Here is a 20,067-nt window from a genome sequence, read left to right on the forward strand (position 1 = left end):
ACCACCACTAGGAATTCAAGCCATCCTTAGATTTAATTTTACTAAAGTGCTCCAAAAACTAACAGTACTATAATGCAATTTATTTGCCAGCAGTTACAGCAGTCACCAACAAAAGGAAAGAAGATAATATTGGAGGTCTTATAGCTTCTTTTTCAGAGTCTGATCTTGCAAACAGGTCAGTGCACCAAAGCACAGTGTGTTATCACTGCTTTTGCAGACTAGTACTGAACTCATTCAAGTCAGTGGATGAAATTCCATTGAGAGAAGAACCTTAATTCACTTTGTTGCAACACCATTACAGCAGAAGAGAACACGTGGACTCATGGGTTATCTCTGTGATGTGACCAGAGTAAAGCCGGATATCATTTATATTCAGACCTCTGCTAGCTTGAGAGAGCTCTAAGGGAAAGATTAAAGAACTTAATCCTATAGTTCAATTCACATTGAAAACCTGGCTTTCTCCTTCTTCCTCACCCCAAATTCCTTTTCAGCTTAATCTACATATACACACAAATTGATAGAGCCACAAGGTCATGTTCACATCCAAAAGACTTTGTTGGCACAGTTACCTTTCAGTAAATTATTTCACTGTAAGAGTGGAAAAAATAGCAGCAAAATTGCACTTGTTCATATCAAACTGGTGTTTTTATTACTACCTCCCCAAATCTATTTTAATTAAAAACATTTACTACTCCAATAAAAGCTAACAACAAGGAATATGATTTTTAAATGACAAATTAAAATTAAGACTTTGGCGATGTTATATTTGTCTGGGGTAACAAGCATTCTTTAAATATAAACTGCTAAATAAATGACTCATGTTTATAACAAACTGTATATGGCACAGTAGCATCTGTTTTACAGTATCTCAAGGAAGACAGAAGTAGCCTTCTAAATTCTTGAATGTGCTTATTACTGGCTTTTCGCATCAATTTGCTTTTGTTACTGTCATCACCCATTTCCTACTGGCTAATGCAAACACAGCAGTAAATGGTTTCAAAGACAAATCAAATCTGTAAAACATATGTACCTTAAAGCAAGAAATGCGTTATCTTCAACAAAAAAGCTAAGGCAACAGACAAACTAATATTTTCATACCAATCAAAATGGTTAAAAAAGCAACAATTTTAACTAGATGGTATTACATTTCAGACAGATAATTTCCCTTTGGATTGTTTTTTTAAACACAAAATCCTGAGATTTTATTTTTTGATAATGCAATTGAACTTTTTTCAGAGTTCTTCACTCTGAATTTTTCCCCATATTTTATCCTTCTGTTCATATGGAAATTTATATTCCATATAGAAAATGTAAATTTGAGATTTTGTACACAAGTATTTTCAGAGAAAGAGCATACCTTATAGCAATGCAAGATGCAAACTTTTATTATACAAACTAATTTCATCAATTCAATCAGGTGTTTTTTCCCATTCTTCTTGATACATCCTCAGTAAGAAGTGAGGTTTTTTACTACTGGACTCTTTACAGAACTGTACTGTATCTTAAAATTTTCCAATATTTTTGCTCCCATTCCTTTTCTGCCCCACCTCTCTTCACAACTCCTATTCTCTTAAAACATTGCCCATCCTCAAGTTAATAGCTACAAATAGCTCAGCTATCTGATATCAGAACAGCATCTGCATACAGTAGTAGTTCATTTTCAGAGCACAACCTGGGAGACAATTCACAGCACAGCCTGTTTGAGCCAATATTGCTTCAAGAGATTATTTTCAGGCTGGCATTGATATTTGTGGTGACTTCAAAGCCTCAGCATGCATCTGCACTGTTGAACAGTGACTTAGGAAGCGTCCCAAGCTTCTTGTGGCAAGATGCATCTAACTAGTTTTCATCCCAAGGGAACAGCCACTGGGTTAAGAAGGGCTGGCAATTTTATTTTTTTTACCTTTCCTCAAAAGAACCAAGTAGAAAAGATTGTAAACAAACACTTCTAATGGCTTCCAGCATGGTACTAGTGTAAGAATGCACTGGAGTCAAGCACAAGAGAGAGTCGAGATTTTACATTAGTTATATCAGCGACAATGCTTTCCACTTTTAAGTCACATTTGCCAAAATTTCTCAGAACTATCCATTCAAATAGAGGTGTCCAGAATTAAACATGCAGTTAGATGCACTGGACTCAAGTTTTAAGAATGGCAGCAACTCTCCTGTTCCATACTTTAATGTAATCCTGAAGTATGTGAAAGCATTACACAATGCATCAGTTGAGCAGTAAAGGCAAGACAGCCTAGAACATACTGACCCAGAATGGGAAGGCAGACATGACTTAGCTTTTCTCTCTGCCACCAGGCTATTCAGTTAATGTATCATGAAGCAACTGATAGTTAGTTGTGACTCATACTGAAGAATAAGAATGTTTGCTTTATTACTAGTCTAATAGAAAACACCCAGCCATGTAAATGTATTTTCTGGTTAGGTTTCATTTAAAACTCCAAATATTTAAAAATACCACTTTGGGAAATCCTATGCATGCACACAACTCAGTGGACAATTAACTTGCATGTAGCAAGGAGCATCCATACATAAAACCTTCTACGTGGGCAAACCTTTTAAGTATCATTTTCCAGGCAGTTTGTGCCCCACTGATTTTTACCCATTTTTATGAATAAGATCTTTCAAATTCTGCCATCCACTGCCATTTTTGCCACCAGCTTTTTTTTAACTGAAGACACACATTAAACAGAATTGCAGTGAAGGTCAAGTTTTTCATTATGTACCTATAAGACTTGAATTCTTGTGTTTAAATTCAGCTATTAGAGCAGTGCTGGCCCCATGATTCACATTTAGCGTTATAGGACTCTCTATCAGAAATCTTTTGTAGCAGTGTCATCATTTTCTCCTGGAGCTTAAAATTACACTGTCAAATTATGAAAAATGAAAGAAGCTTTGACAATCCAACTTTTCCACAGTTATTTTCCCAATCTGGGATCCCTGTCTGGATTTATTTTCACTTGTTACAGGAAATTTCCATCTCACCATATCTAACCATAAGTAATGTCACCAGCTGCAAAAGGTGTTAAGATTACATTCAAGCAGAGGGAGCAGCAGTACAGGAAAAAAATGGCCTAAGGCAACTGCACTAAGAGCTTGTCCCAATCCATTAAACACTAGTGGAGGTGGCTTCTTTCCTAAGAAATGAAAGCTCCAGGCTGTAGTTCACCTTCAAATTCATAGATACAGACTACTGTACATTATAATCTCAAGAAAGTTATTTTATCTTTGTTTTAAGTATTCATCCAGTCAGTATTACCCTTTCTGGGTACCATGATGTAGCTGCTGAGAAGTCACGCGAAGGTGATGCCTGCCTACATATAGATACATATACTGAAGACCACAGGGCACAGTTTTAGCTACCTGTTTCTATTAAATATCAAATAGCTGACCTGTTTCTACAGTATTCATTCACAACAATACTCCTACACCTAGTAGTAGTCAGGTATGCTAGTGCTTAGGGCAGGTAACTGGGAGATTGGGCCAATTATTTATCCATTTTCTGACTGTCTTGTTTCAGATGACCTAGAATTGCTCTGCTTACCTTTCACCATGTCTGGTGCAGAGGAAAATTCAAGAACCATGTAACCTTTCATTGCATTTAACTGACTGATCTCAATTTCATTTTTAATTCACACATAGCAATATACAATGGAAAGAGGTTTAGTCAATTTTTCCCCTTGACTAATATCTCCTTTTCTATCAGAATATTTTTATAATATCCAAAAAAACAGTCACTACAGCACAGGCAAACTGACCAATAAGACCATGTGATGCAGCAAGAGGCTACAATATTTATGTAGTCTCACACTAAATTTCTCCACTGAAATCCATACAGACATGAATCCTGCTCAAGTGACACACTGTGTACTCATCAAGGTGATATTGTCTTTATAAATCAGGCATACAATGACCATTTCAAGCAGTGTGGAATATGTAGCAGGCATTATGAGATGGCTTATGAATCTGACAGTTTATCCATGTTTATCTGTGCAAACAAAAAAGCAGTTTATTGTTTATTATCTAAAATAAATCTGAGGACTTCATTAGATCCTCCCACCAAAATTTCATGTCATTTTTATATTACAGTCTATGAAGCACACAGCAGGTGGTAATGATAAAAGACATTTTACCTTAGAGATCTTCATAGGGAGTTTCAAAATCAACCATTCAGAATAAAAAGCTAAGGCTGCCATATTTGACCAAAATATAGAACTTATGAACACTCAAGAACAAACATGTGCAGGAGTAAAATCAATTTTAGACAAATTCAAAATACAAATGTAATACTACATCCTGAAACCCTACATATATGATTATAGAAAGGAGAAAGAGGCAAACAAATAAAAGAACAATGACATTCTAGTAAACAGTGTTTACACACAACCACTACATATTTTAATTTCTGTGCCACTGGTTCCAAAATAGCATAATGGCACCCACCTAAATGACACTGACTTTTACCAACCTGTGAGTGTTCAAATATCAAAAGTGTCTTACTTCACTCTTATTGTCTTTGATTTTGTCTTTTGATTTGTCTTACATTGTAGTCTTGCAGATCATGTGCAACTAGAACATCTTCAAACCAAATGTGTTTGTTTCTTGTACATCAGAATCCTCTATCCCTCCTGAAATATCCATAAAGAAAATAAGACTGGGGAGAAACTACACTGCCTTGCCCAACTAGTGGTCTGGCTTTAAATGGCTTGAATCTTCTCATCACTTTTTAAATACGTCTGCATTTGAACTAACACCTGCCTTTTACAGGTGTAGCTTGCAGCATAATTACCCTATGATGCAAAATCGACAGGTCTGCCAGTTTCAAAAACTAATTTATAACATGGATTCACATTCTTCCTGAGAGTGATTAAAATCTGAAGATACACTCAGCCTCACTAATCTGAGTTTGTGGAAGAAATGCTAATGTAAATTCAAGTATATACATCCACACTTCACTTCTGCCTCTGTTTGGTAATTAAGGCATGTATTTGGTTCCAGAGATACAGAAAAGAAACTAAAATCCCAGAAGCAGCTGTCGAATCTGAGCCCAAGGTTATTAATCATATTGCCTCTAATAGTATATAAAATATCTTTACTGCCTCAAAAAAAGCCTTTTTTTAAAAAGTATGAGATTTAAATATGTCACAATATTCTGGATATCTTGATTAGATCTCCTTTAATATACTGCCTCCAAATAATTCATAATTTATTTAACACCACTATCAATCTCACAGAAATGAAGAACTCTTACTACTAATTAAGATTAAGAAGAATTTTTAGCCTGACTAGACTAGCAACAAAAATTGATAAGGAGATTTTTTTTTCCTTAAACAGTGTTTTTTTGCTGTCGTCTTGTAATTAAAGTTTCAACCAAGGTCCCATTAGGCCAATACTGATCCCCCCGTGAATCATACAGACCCTCAAGTCTTCACATTTTCAGAGTGAAGTCTCACTGGTAATGAGCATCTGGGAAGATTTTGACTAAATCAAGCGAGAACTCAATCAGATTAAAGCCTGAAGAATTTTGCTCCTCATTGACATTTAAAAAATTTTCTACATCATTGCCCCAATCCAGCAAGACCACATGGCCTCATAAAACAGCACCCAAGCTACTTTACAGGGTTGACTGCAAGGGAAGGTTGACTACAGTGGCTATAGCTGCTAATTTCAAGTCAGGTAGCCAAAGTGCATTAGAACTCACTATAGATGCCTTCCCTCATTCAGTGGTCCCTCAAGATGAGGGCACAAAACTTAGAGTGAAGGTCAGGGAGAGCACAGGGTCTGCTAGTTCACCCAAATAATCTTCCACCATTCCCTATTTCGCTCAGTTTCTACCTCTTACAGTTTATTTGTAGTTATGAAGCATAGATATTTGCATGCCTAAAAACAAACATGTCACACTTAAACATCCTGAGGAAGCTCAGTTTATAATCCCTCTTCCCAATACTTGTTTCTCTCCACAAATAAAATCACAGGCAAGAAGGGTTAAATGGATAATCAAAGCCTCAAACTGATAACACAGATGAGGTAAGTGCTGTCTTTCATACAGTTAAAGACCCTGAAGGGTAAACAGTTGTACAGTCCATCCAGCAGTACGGGTAGGCAATGCCAGAGAGATGCAATTTCTTTAAGCAAGAAAGGGATGCCTAGAAACAGGCGATTAAAGTCTTGCAGTTACCTTAAATAAGTATAATAGCTCAGTGCCTGATACAGGGTTTTTTTTAAGCTTTTACCAAACACACCTCAAAACACGCAATAACTTTGATCAAAGACAACTCTTAAGCAAGTATTAGAATAAAAAGGATGCTTCATCTTCTACCATATCGTAAGTGTGAAATCTGATGATGTTTACCATAAAACCAGAACAGTGTATATAGCATTTGAGCAGCTGTAGAGTTTTCAAATTCCAGATTTGTGTTTTTTCTGCTCCAAAGAACTGAAAATCTCACAGCATTATAATAGTCAGTCAAGACAAGGGGAAAGTAAATCAAAGCAATAAAGGGGTAGAAATCCCTGCACATCAGCTTCGCATTCAAAGTTACTTTCCTGCTTAGGAAAAGGCTTTCCTTTTCATTCCCTTCTGAAGCATCCAATAGAGCTAAGTGCCAAAGGCAAGATTTCATACTCAGCATTTCATACACAGTAGAAAAACAATTCTGATGTTCTATGGGAAATCTTATGTAGCTTGTCCCAGTATATTTCTCTTGCATTCTACTGCCTGTCTGTAGCCTTAAAGAATAAGGAACTTTTATTACAGAGGTGATCTGGTAACAGGAAGGTATAAAGTATTAATGCAAAACACCTTGCTACAATTTTAGTATCTGCATATTCCCATGCTCCAGTTTTGGGAGAGATAAGATATCTTGGTGGAAAAAAGATTTTAAGATATAATTAAATTCCTTAACCAAAATTATTGTAGTTATGACACTTGACACTGCAGGTCCTTAATAGCCCTAGAAAAGTAATTTTTATTTTTATTTTTAAATGGTCCTTTCAGAAAGAAGTGAATGAAATAAGGTGCTGCTTTCATTTAAAAACACAATGCTAAGCATAAAAACTTAAGAAGCTCTTGATCACAGAATGCTGAACTGCTTCAAATATCAAGTTAGCACAACCAGGATCATTTGAAGTAGAATAGATAATAATTAGTTCTTCAAAGATAAAAATTGTCACATTGAAGTTGACTGATGAAAAGTTTCAAGGCTATCCAGGGGCACCAAGGCAAAAGCCATCCCAGCAAGAAGCTACTTGTTTCTCTGTGGTCAGAATGGCACCCCAAAGAAGCATCACTGTTGCCAGCACACCCAACAAGCACAGCAGTTCTTATACACCACACAGCATTTCACACACAATGTCAGGGAAAGTATCAGGAAAGTTTTTCAAATTGCTATAGAGGGTGTAAGGCCACTTGAACAATTAATTTATTGTAAATAAAAAAACACTCACACAAATTTAATATCTGAGCTATTGCTTGGACCTGAACAGTCATTAATCCTTTGCAAGACATTGTGAACAGATGGGTGGAAATTCTGTCAGAGCTCTTCATAACTTGACAATCAGTTATGAACTCCTATGAGGCCAATTGGAAATACTGGCAATTAACCACAACAGCAACACAGTACACTCCAGTAGAAAGTCACCTAGTAGTCAGCTCTCTTTGACCACTGATGTTTTCGACTACCACTTAAATCCAGTTCAGAATAGTGAGAAAGAACAAACCAAACCTTCATATTTCTCCATTGGAGGCATCTACTCAGTCCTCCAGGATGCATCTCTCAAAACACATTACCATCTTCCTACTGCAATCTCTTACTCTTCTGGCATTCAACCGTATGAAACAAAAGCCCCATCTGAAATAAGAACAGAAAAATGCACCTGACAAATTAAGATATTTTATCCATACAGAACTTACCACACTGTAATACTGCTATGACCTTAGCATACCACTCTGTCATTTCTACTTAATCCTTGCCATAGCTCCCAAGTGTCTCTTTACCAAGTGGTGATACTAAAAGTTATTTGTTTCCCCTTAGCCACAGATTGTTCTATTATCTGTCTTGGAGGAGGTGGCCTTATCCTTTGAAAACTAGGAACATCAGTTTGTATCTCAAGCAATAGCAAAACCAAGTTTAAAGAGAAAAAAAAAGCTTATCCTTCATACATAAGTTTTCCCAGTGGTTTTGAAACATCTGGCAACTGCCCAAGAGGGAAAAATTGTCCCAGTAATAGAGGCTGTGCTGCTGAAAAATATCATTTCTAAAACTGTTGATCATTAGCAAAACACCATAGATCAGGATCTTTTTAACCAGCAGCACTAGAATAGCTTGAGAGGGTGACTAAAGCAAGTGAATAGGGTTTTTACCATAATTACTGAAAAACGAAACTAGTTTCTTTTCACCATGGACAGCTTCCACCTCCTGCCAGCAGCATTAATGTAGAATATGGGTGTTAATAATGAGAACAGTAGGAACTGAAAGTGTTTTAAGATTTAAAGGCTGACTCTTTAATGGTCTTCATGTGGCATGCCATATAATTAATACAACTTTTTTACCAATTCAAAATAAGTACTTCTCTACACAGAGCTGCAGTTCTGATGTTAAGAGCCATGTTTGGTCCTTTCGCATTCTCTCTTATATCATTAAGTACTTCAAATTACAGTAATGAGACTTACTTTCATTTTGTAAGGCCTTTACATTCCAAAAATAATGTAAATGGACCCTTAGGATGTTTTATGCACTCAACATCCCACCTAATAAATAAGAAGATTGATTGACAAAGTATTCAATAGAAATTGACACAGTAAACCTTTTCTACCTCTCTCTAAGCACTGGCTATATTTATTGTGCTACTCTCACAATTGCAATCACGCTCATTCCAACTTCAAGAAAACTAGCTAGGGTAGGAGCAACAAAACTGGAGCAGAGCAAGACACTATCTCAGAAAGCACAGAATTAGTGACAAATGTTGGCACATTCTTGGCCTGCTTACATTGAAAGCCAGATACTTTCACATTTGGAACAACTTCCAACATGCAGTAGCAATGTGGAAGTTACCAGGAATTACCTGTACCTGACAGAACACCTCCTCCAGGACACGTGCCTTCAGACCTGCATAAAGGACTGGCAGTTTCACTAAATCTTTACCCTCTTCAATTCAACTGGTTTGAATCACAGCAAGCCTTCCTCTCTCACCAGCTTTCCTGTAAAAAACAAAACAAACACACCAAACACCAAAAACAAGAACAAACCAATCAAACAATAAACACTGTAAAGACAATTTTCAAAATTTCTTGCTTCTCCTCAATTGCTATAAAGTAATCAAGGAAAACCCACAGTTTTCTTGTTTAGGACAAAGAAAAAAAAAACCACAAAACACAACAACAAAACCTCTTCACAGCTATATTCCACAGGTAAACTAAAATTAGTGACTAGCTAGACAGTCTTCTCCCCTTTACTCTGTTACTGCCTTTGCTTTAGCTCCCAGAATTTTCAGGAAAGCCTACACTAGGTGAAGAATGTAATATTTTGTGGCTTCTAATCTAAGAACTAATGTTGTTGGACAGCTTTAAAGTTCACACTTCTATTACTACACTGTTTCAGAAGACAAATTATTACAGTCTTACACTTATCTACTGCCCTAATCTTACATATTCACCTGTAGACTTTAGTCTCAAAATATTTTGTAAGAATGTTTTCATACACTGTTTAAATATTGCCTTATCTAAAATAGAAATAACATGAGCTTAACTTCATGACATTGGAGAATAGGGAAGAAAAAACCCACATCCTTGACAAATATAAACATATTATAAAGCTCTAGCACCAAATCCCTAAATATCTAGTATGCAGCAAGGCCAGCAGAGCAAGGTTTCTAGAAGCCAGGTAGAATCTTCACCTCTCCCATGGACTTTTATGCAACCACTTTTTTTTTAAAAAAACCCTCCAGACATCAATTCTGTATCTTCTGTAAGTGATAATATTTCCATGAATAGCACAAATTGATGGGGGAAATGCCTTCTCTAATTACTCCCTACTAAAGCAAAGAGTCCAAACCAGAAGTCACAATCAGCTTAAATAATAATCAGCCTAATGACTAGGTTAGTGACACAGACAGAAGCTTGAAGGAACAAAATGTGTGGCTACAGGGTTATCTCAGGGGAAGCTGTTGCTTACAAGCTATGAGTTGTTAAAAAATTCTCCTCTGAGAGTCCGAAGAGACTTGCAGTAAAGAACCACAGAGATCCAGAACCAGTTGAAAGAGTTATAAGTAATTTTGTACCAATGCACATTCCATATACCAGCAGCCAGAGGATGCAAAATCCCCTAAGAGACTAGATAAATTTACAAAGACCACCCCATAGAAGAGTAGGCTGCAAACAATTATGCTCACAATTTTAACATCCTGCAACAGGATGAAAAGATGGACTGTGAAGACCTACATTGTGGAAGTGTCACTTTTGAAGATTTACACAAACATTAAACTGTGAATGTTACAAATAAAGCAAAAAGGATTAGCTGCTGCTTTCAAATAGATAAGCAAGTAGAGGCTTACATGGGGTAAAAACAATTGGTTTCTGCTTTGTAATGATTCATGGCTATAAACACACACATAGTCATATGCACAGCCCTGATAATGCCTGTGGCATGGGGAAGCACTCTCAATGTCTGCTCCAAAACACATTTGCTCTGTTTATTGCTTCTTTTAAAAGATTCAAAAGCTTTGTTTGCCATTTCTGACAGTGGGGTTTACTGTATACAAGGTTTCCAGTTTACAAAAGATGTAACAGCTAACAATCTGTAACTGTTGTCTCCAAGATGCTCCTGATGTATTAAGGACTGTATTTTATACCCTTAAGGAACAAGGAAAACAAGGAAAGACTGAGGCAGCATTCCTGATCTTTGCATAGATACATATGCCAGTAAAGAGGAAGCCTGGGGACAATGTTCAGCAGTGATCTTCTGCATCTGCCAGCTCCAAAATGAAGAAGATGAAGCAAGCATAAACTCCAAGTTAAAAAGAGGTAGCAGCAGCTTAAGTATTTCATTTGTATACAATGCTTTTTTTAATCCACATCTGGCTTTGTCCTCTACATTAGGTAGCTAGTTAAACTCACCACAACCTTCCTAGAACCCAGGCTTGAGCCCTGCTCTGTTCCATCTTGCTCACTTCTCAGTTCACACTATATGTAAAAGCCCAGGCCTTCATGTGCAGAAGTCAAAATTCATTTAGCTACTTTTCTCTGACAGCTGCAAACCACATAAGGTAGTTATATTCCATTTAGTCTCTTGTCCAAGATACCAGCAAAGTGTCTGATCCTTTCATCCTGCTGTACTTCACATTTTATTGTTTGAGCAAGCCCACAACATCAAGCCACAGCATAGCCACTTAGTATTCTTCAGCAATGAAACCAGTCATAGTGCAAGCCAATGAGAACAGGGAGAACCTTCTCTCCACACAGCATAATATAAATGAGAACTTGCGATTTCAACCTTGGGACAGAGATGAGATGAAAACATGGCTGACTGCAGAGTTACAGGAGGGATAATTTGAACACTAGCTCTCTCCCAGGTCCAGGCCAAAAGGAGGAACAGAGAAGACAGTGGTGTATAAGGGGAAAGAATACAAGAGTGCTCTCCAGAGAGCCATCACACTTAGATAACTGCTAGGAATTCTCACCAGACATGGCAGAGCCCAGGCAACCACTTTGGATTGGTCCTTTAATAAGTACACTAATTTACCATCTTTTCCAAATAATTACAAGCATTGTGTATTTTCTGAACCTACATATACAACTAGTTCCTAATTAGGTGAACTCTAGCAAGTCCCATGGTTCATCAGCAGTGGGTCAGTTTCTTGGGTAGATGGGGCTTAAGGGCAGGTACCGTGGCACAGCTGGAGCTCTGTGAGGGGCTGCAGAAGACATTTATTGCTCCTGACACTGTAACTTACTGTGTCAGTCACAACGTTATCTGGGTCACCGCTACAAGTTTATTCGGCATCAACAACAGTAGCAGCTCTGCTAGCAGGCTTCCCTTCAGTGCCTACAATGATGGAATATTAGCACCTACTCCTGGTCACTTAAGAACTCAGATTACATCTAATCCAGGCAAAATTTCAGTCCAGGTTCCAGAAGACAAAGGAGAGTTACCAGTGAACAGTAGCATAATTAAACTGCTTCTGGCTATCCAACATCCAGCACAGGGGATTGTGCTGCAGCTGCCCCTCCATCTTTGACAATAAACTTAGCACATTTCTTCTCTCCCCTAACTTGCCTCACAAACCAGTTGTGAAGCAGCAGAACAGCCGCATTTTTACCTACCCCCTCCTGCAGCCTCACACAGGTTGCGTGGGTGCTGCTGCCTCTAAATGCGCGGTGGAGCCACAAGGCCCGCAGAGCCGGAGGGCTGTGGTGCTCCTGTGCCGTTTCCATGGCGCTGCCGATGCCCGCGGGCTGAAGCCCTGCTGTCTGCCTTCTCCCGCCCAGCTTGCAGACAGAGAATAAACGTGCTTTCTCAGGGCTACATGGTTATTGCTTCTTTTTCCTTCAGAGCCCTCTCAACAGATCATTTCCATTGTATTTGCCTTTTCTCCACATTTCTGCTGTCATTAACTAGGCTAGCACTTCGTGGAACCAACAATATTTAGGGCTTGCCCGATGAAGCAGAGGCAGAGTAGGCTGTGGTTCCTGCCCCTGCAAAAGCCAGACCACCAGGCACCACACACCACCGTGACACTAGAAAGAGCTTGTGTTTCAGGGCTTTTTTTCCCCCCTTTCTTCTCCCATAGAATAGAGCAGGTATTAGGTGCACACAGAATACAAAACCAAAACCAGCTGAAAAATGGGCTTCAGATGTTTTTTTTTTAAATTTATTTCACTTAATTATTTACATTTTGGGGGGTTGCTTCAGTCAAAACACCCAAAATACGAGAAAAACACTGTATTACTTTTTTCAAAGTCCTAGAGTTGCTAATCAGGTGTTACAAATGAGCCTGTGAAAACAGGCACAACCATCAAAAATTCACCTGATGACCTTCACCCTCTCTGCTTCCCCCGAGGAGGAAAACATTGTAACAAGCAAAAACATTCTTTCAAGTACAAAATGCCCAGCCCTTGCGAAAGGAAATAGGCATTTGAGAAAATGACCTCTCTGCCCTGCTCTCTAGGATGACATTAAAGCAGGAATAAAAAGCTCAGTGTCCAAATCTAGTTGTGATTAACACAGGATCCAGAGCCAGAGAGAAGGAATTTAGTTACAAGAAAAATTGGCTGCTCTTTCATCTAAACCTTTTTTCTTTTCAATAAGATTTACCTTAGAGGGAGGAGGGGGAAGATAAAACTTTGTGTCATTCCCTTTTCTTTCCTGTGACAAGCTGTCACTTGCAGATACAGGAACCGTTTCACCATGTTGCTGGAAAGAATAAGTGGGGCACGATTACTCCTTTCCTTTGATATGAACAAAGATTAAAGAAATAAACAACTAAGAAGGTGAGAGTGAAGGAAAATAATTTTTCTAATAAGCAGAGCCCGTTATTTTTGCATGACATTCCATGAAGCAACAGTGGCATCCAGTGGTATATTTCCATAAGCAAGTTTCATATCCTACTTTCACTAACTTCTGCCTTCCATCAGGTTTTTTTTTGCGCAACAGGTTCTCAAGGAGTCCTTCCTCTGCTTCCCCAACAAGCACGACCACAACAGCTACCATACACCCAGAGTCAGCGGTACCAGTAATGGAGACCAAGAAGTACAAATGCAAACTATCAGCTTTTTCAAAATCCGTAGCTCATATCCACATAGTCAAAAAATATAAATTGTTACTAAGCAGCTGCAACATTGATACAAATGCATTTTTAAATTATTCTCAGAAAAACAAAGGGCATTTTTCTCCCAGTGTTCACAAGAGTACAGCAAATATTATTCTGTACTGTTCCCCTCCCCATTTTGCTTCTCTCCAAGACAATATATTCATTTCCTTCTCATTTAGTGACTGTAAGATTATTTGCACTTAAAGGTATCTAAGTACATGCTCTGGGCAAAAATTAAGGTATTATAATTGCAAGAATACACTACAGAAGGAAGTCCATTTAGTGAATTTATTAAGGTATTTTCAGACTGAGATCACATTTGCAGCTAAGAAAGCACCTTGTGCTATCATAAGCTCAGTAACATCCCCAGTTATAATTCAGTATTAAGCTGAATTGTCTCCTCACCAACACAAAGCTGAGAACCAAAACTTGTCAGTCCTGCTCTAAGGTGAATCAAAACTTCCATTTTGCATTGCTTTTCTGGGTTAAGTTTAGAGACCTTTTAAAATAATCAGGTTTCAATTTCACCAAAAATTCTGTTTCTCACTTAGATTTTCAAAACTGTTAAACTAGAATATCTGCCCCTTTTTAGTAGGACTGTTTATCTACATACCCCACAATAACTCTCCAGAAAACTATTGGCTGAAATAACTAGGTTCCCCAACAGAAAGCATGTCTTGTTTCCTCCCACTCAATAAAAAGCAAATAGAGCACCTCATGAAGAAACTAAAGCTTGGCCTACATTCAGACTTTGTGTGACAGCATAGTGACTGGAAGTTTCAATAATGATAATTGATGTCATTCCATGAGTATGAGATTGCCTCCAATCTATTCCAGCAAACACAGACAGAAAGGGATAATTACTGCCACACTGATGAGGAGGATGAGGAGGAAGACTGGAAAGGAAAGTCAACACTGAACTAACTGCACTAGAGTATATCAGCAAGCTCTTCACCATAGGCCTTCTTCCACTCAAACCCATTTAAATCAGCAAAAACTCTGACTACTGGAAGCTGCATTTCAGTTTTTCTAGCACAGCAGAACAGTACATCTGTTGAGTAAAAAATGTATTTTTATTCATCATGATACTAAAGCACCACAGTTCATAAATATCACCCAATTTGTAACTCTAACAACCAGGTGACCTGAAGGAACAGGTTGCTCATTCATGTTCATTAAATCCTCAGTGCGGCTGACTATGAAGTCACTTCAGATGATCTTCTCTCATTTCAGTGTTGCTCCATTCCAGCTGGGACTGAATGATCAAAATTATGGATTAGTGACTTTATGTATTTGCTAACTAATTTCCCTGCCTGCACTGACCAATTCCCAAAAAACATTATTTCTGAGCAAGCAGGCAAAAACTTGCCCCCAAAGCAAGAAAGTCATGGCCAAAACCACTACAGAACTGGTTTATAATATAATGCTCCCACAAGTGATACACTAATATTAAAAATAGAGGAAAAATGCATAAAGAACAATAAAATCTCAAGACCTATTACCTTTTGTGGAAGTGGAAAATTCCAAATTATTGCAATGGGGTGTGCACAGGAGATGAGCCCAAACTACAAAGCAGAGTTATGATTGAACTGGTACTACAGTTAGGGTAAAGCAATCTTTCAGTAGCAATGTCATAATATAGAAAAATATCAGAGTGACATGGGATGATCAATACCATATGGAATGGAGCCTCAGAAGGAGCAGACACTTTAAAGCAGAGCTGAAAGATTAAGATTACTTCTCTTATTTTCTTTCCTCTGTGCCCCTCAGCTGAGCTAGGGGCTTCCCAAACATCCTTAATACAAAGATTTTTGAAGACTGCCTTTCTAGAACCTACTGTAACACTTTGAAAATATAATAAAGCAAGATCTCTGCAGCTCTGAGTCCACCCAGATTTCACTCATTCTGCTAGCCAAAGGTCAGCAAGTTCTAACTTCAGCAACTTGACATCAAGCAAAAGGTATCTCCACTTTTCTTTCCTTCCTCTTCTAAAGATTACTTCCTCTTTTCCTTCTCCCTTATGCATGCAGCATTGCAGTATTCCTGCACTCTGCAGAGGAGCATGCTTACCATATCCAACCAGTGATAAGGGAACAGAAACCAAACAGGGGCCCTAATGCTAGGGTCCTGCAATTGCATCTCTTAGTATCAGACCAGTATCTCCCTGGCTAGCAAGCAGGGCTACACAGCAGATGGCCCTGGTAATCTGGGACTTGTACCTGAAAGTAGTACTATAGAAGACTCAATAAAGAAATCAAGCTGAAAAAAAGAAAAAGTGCTGGGATATGTCATCTAGGTAGCTATAATTATTTTTTTCTGGAAAATTACTTGAATCTTCAGAGGTGGTTAGTCCAGTAACATATTAATCTCTTCTTAGCATAGAGTAAGGGTTTGAGGAAGCTACCTAACATTATAAGCTAAGGAAAAGGGATCACTATTTATTAAGAAAATAATTGTGCCACTCTTGCTTGTTTTGACAACGTGAACTATGAGATCACAAGAAAAGTCACTCATCCTGGTTTCTTCTCCAGCAGTGGTATACAAGTTTTCAGGCATCATATAATGTATTTTTGTGTCAAATAAGATCACTCATGATTAACAGATCTCTTCCTCCTGATACCATCTTTCCACCAGGTGTCACACTTCCCCTTTATTTCTTGCCTAATGCTTTACCTGGTAACTTCAAATCCTATTAATATAACTCCACAAATGTATTTGTTCCTTTACTAACCACTTCCACAGTCTCTCCTTAACTAAATATTAGTCATTCTATTTGATTTGCAGTAACAACACTGCAGTTAAACAGCAAAATATGCAATACTTGTGCAGCTTACAGGGCCTTGCTTATATAGTAGTGCTTACACCATCATAACCAGAAAAAATTGCATTGCTTGATTGCTCTGTTACAGTCCCAAAATAACAGATTTATATGCATCAACAACTTATTCCAGATGTCCAAAATCCCTTTCTTGATATGCTGTTTCAAAATAGGCTTATTTCTTAGTGGCTTTATTTTTCAGGCCTGCCAATACTTACTCTAGAGAAAAAAAAAAAACATTCACATGGGCTAAATACACAAAGTAGGAACATTATTTTCAAACCCAAATGCCTAAATCCCAGCATTAAATAAATGCTTTATGGTGTGATTTCACACAAGAAAAATTACTTATTTGAAATCAGTAATATTCTAAGCATAACAACAAAGTTTACTCCAACCCTGCTATCTTTCAAATGATCTCTGGTTTGTTTCAATTTGAGAACTATTTTAAAACCGCTGTGTCAGGAGTAAACTATTAGGATTAGCTATCTTTGAGTGTGCAAACAGCCTTCTCCTAGTTTGATAAATGCAATGTTAACATATTATTCTAGAAAAATAATGCATGGAAAGCAATAAATTTGAACACAGCATTATCTCAGGTTCAAAGTGTGCTATCATACTAGAATGCAATGGTTTAGCTTATAAGTTTATACAATTGCTTTCCTGTCCTTTGACAATGACCTATTTTTATACACACATCACACTGAGTGGGTATGTCACTTGATAGAATACCATCCTGAAGATTCAAGTCTGTCATAAATAAATATGTAAGACAAACTGGTGCATACAAGTTGCCTCTGAGACCTGCTTTCAAGTCCATTCCAGTATGCAGTGAATAAAAATCATTTCAAATGAATGTCTGCTGGTCTCTGCCATGTTTCTTCTCTAAGAATTGCACATCACAACACAGCTGAGCATTTCCAAACAGACAGCTCTAAGAAGGTAAAGAGAGGTAGACAGAAAGGAAACTGTCCACTAACCAGGTGACAACCCCTTCCCACCTTTTTCCCTCCCTGCTTCTCAGAGGGGAAGGTGTCTATTAGGATTCAGTTGATGTTTCTCCTATAAATTCTGCAGAAAGGAGAAATTACCACCAAATTAAAAACAATATAAATAGCAAGATAACCTACAATGAGTATTATCCTGGGAAGACAGTAGTTGGGTTTTGGGGTTTTTGGTTTTTAACTCCACCTAGCAAATATTGCCTAGCAACAACGGGAAAACCCTCCTAACAAAATGAATCATGCAGGTATTGGCTGTTTATTCCCATGAAGGGATGTGTTTCCACCCTGTCAAATGACATCAAGGCCATGTTGCCAGAGGCATTGGGAGTTTTGACCTCTAAAAGGAAATTTTCTCACTGTCTGCTCAGAAATGTAACATATTTCATATTGAAGGCTTTTATATCATATCTGGTAGGTTTCAGATATATAAATAACATACTAAAAATCTCCAACACAATAAAACCATTGCTGTTGAATTTTGATATTAACACTGTAAACATTGAATACCACAAAACTAGCACTCTATTAGCATGACTATCAGTCACCACAAAAAAAAACCCAAAACACATTAAATTGCATGACCAAGCTTACTGGAGATAAACAGAGGCCATATCTTGGTTCATAAAAGTTCTGAAGCTGAGAAAGAAAATATCCAGTAGATCACCAGATATCCATGTAAGATTTGCTTTGACCTTCCTTGCTTAAGTCCTCCCTTCATTTCTTAAAGGAGGTATTACAGTGGAGAGTTTTAAGCTACAGAATGGACATAGGTTCATAACAGCACGTGAACAGAAGAGCTAAAGAACTGTTATATGTATAGAACATAGCAAGTGTTCTGTGAGTCTCACCAATAAATGAACATGTACAGTTTCATATCCCCCCCCCTCCAAAAAATAATTCTTATTTAAAGCTTCCTATATTTTAATTGCAGCAGCTCTACTTTGAGCAGAGCTGCCAGTAAGCTTTGGTCTTAAAATTATTGCTTTCTGAGTTGTTCTGCAAAGGATGAAATACTCTTGTATGCAGCTTGTGACAGCTCAATTTGTCCAATAAACATAGTTAACTACAGTCCTGTACATGTTCTTGAACTAATACAATGTTTTTCAAGTAAGGAGATACTGAGAAGTAGGAGTCCCCAAATGCTACAAGCACTGTTCTGCTAACTGCACTGTTAAATACCATCAGAGGGGTCTTTTTTGTTTGCTTGCTTTTGCCCACGTTAAGATAGTCATCAAATCTGTAAGAGGATCAGCATTTGCAAGCCATACAGATGCAAGCAGTTGACCCTGAAAATACCAGCATTTCACAAAGTTATTCTATCCTGATACTGACAGTGTTTTTCACAAAATTTTTTTACGCAGCCCACTGAGACTAAGGATCTAGATATCACAACAACTTCTTTTGGTGCATTCCTCAGACTGAAGATTTTTTTAAAGCTGCCTAAGACGACAGCCCAGAAATTCTCTTCCTAAGACTACAAATCATCTTCCACAGCCAGAGACAATCTTCACAGAACGCATTTGTGAAATGAGATACAAGCACTTTAAGTGTATTTTTAAACAATCTCTAACTGTTCTTAAAATAACAATAGGTAATCTTGCATGATTAAGTAATCTGTTCTCTCAAAAATGTTTAAGAAGGATCATGCTTTGCTTCTGAACATAAACCGCAGATTAGCAAGCTTCTCCAGATATCTGTACTCAGGAACAGACAATTTTGGTTATGTTCTTCAACAAAGTACATTATTTTTTAATTATTTGTGGAAGATAAAGCAAAATATTAAAGTGTTTATTATCCTATTTAAGTTTACAACAACATTTTCTTAGACCTGACTAGTAATTTCCTATACTGTGTGTTTTTCTATCCTAGGAATGCACTATCTCTCTTAACCAAACAGAATTTTATTTACTACTCCGTTAATTTGTAGAAGTCATAAAGAATTTCAGAAATTGTAACATTATTTCATGATTCAAACCCTTGAATTAAACATCTATTTCTGGCAAGCCGAGTGTCAGCAGTGTTGGTACACTAATCCTAGAAAAAAAATAACCCCAACAGTTGAGAAAAGCTTGCCATGCTTTGCAATGCAGTGTGAAACTCTAGAGCTTACAGATATCTAGGTGACTACATTTCGTAGACACTGTACATCCCGAATCCAACTCCTAGATTATTTCCTTTCAATTTAGTTTGTTGGGAGACACCTCCCTTATTATCAGTCTCAAGAATGAATTAACTCCAAAATAAATATACACACACATTTGTATACAGATATCAGGCTTTTTTAATCAAGCTACTTGCTTGAAGCACACTACTGCAAACAAGTCAGTCACAGCCTCACTACAAACATATGCTTAAGTGCCCTGCTGATACTGAGCTTATGGAAAACACAGATACATAGAGCTAAAGAAAGTCCATATTAGACACTTCCAT

This window comes from Chaetura pelagica, unplaced genomic scaffold (assembly GCF_000747805.2).
Source record: "Chaetura pelagica isolate M959 unplaced genomic scaffold, ChaPel_1.0 scaffold139, whole genome shotgun sequence".
Classification (NCBI taxonomy): domain Eukaryota; kingdom Metazoa; phylum Chordata; class Aves; order Apodiformes; family Apodidae; genus Chaetura; species Chaetura pelagica.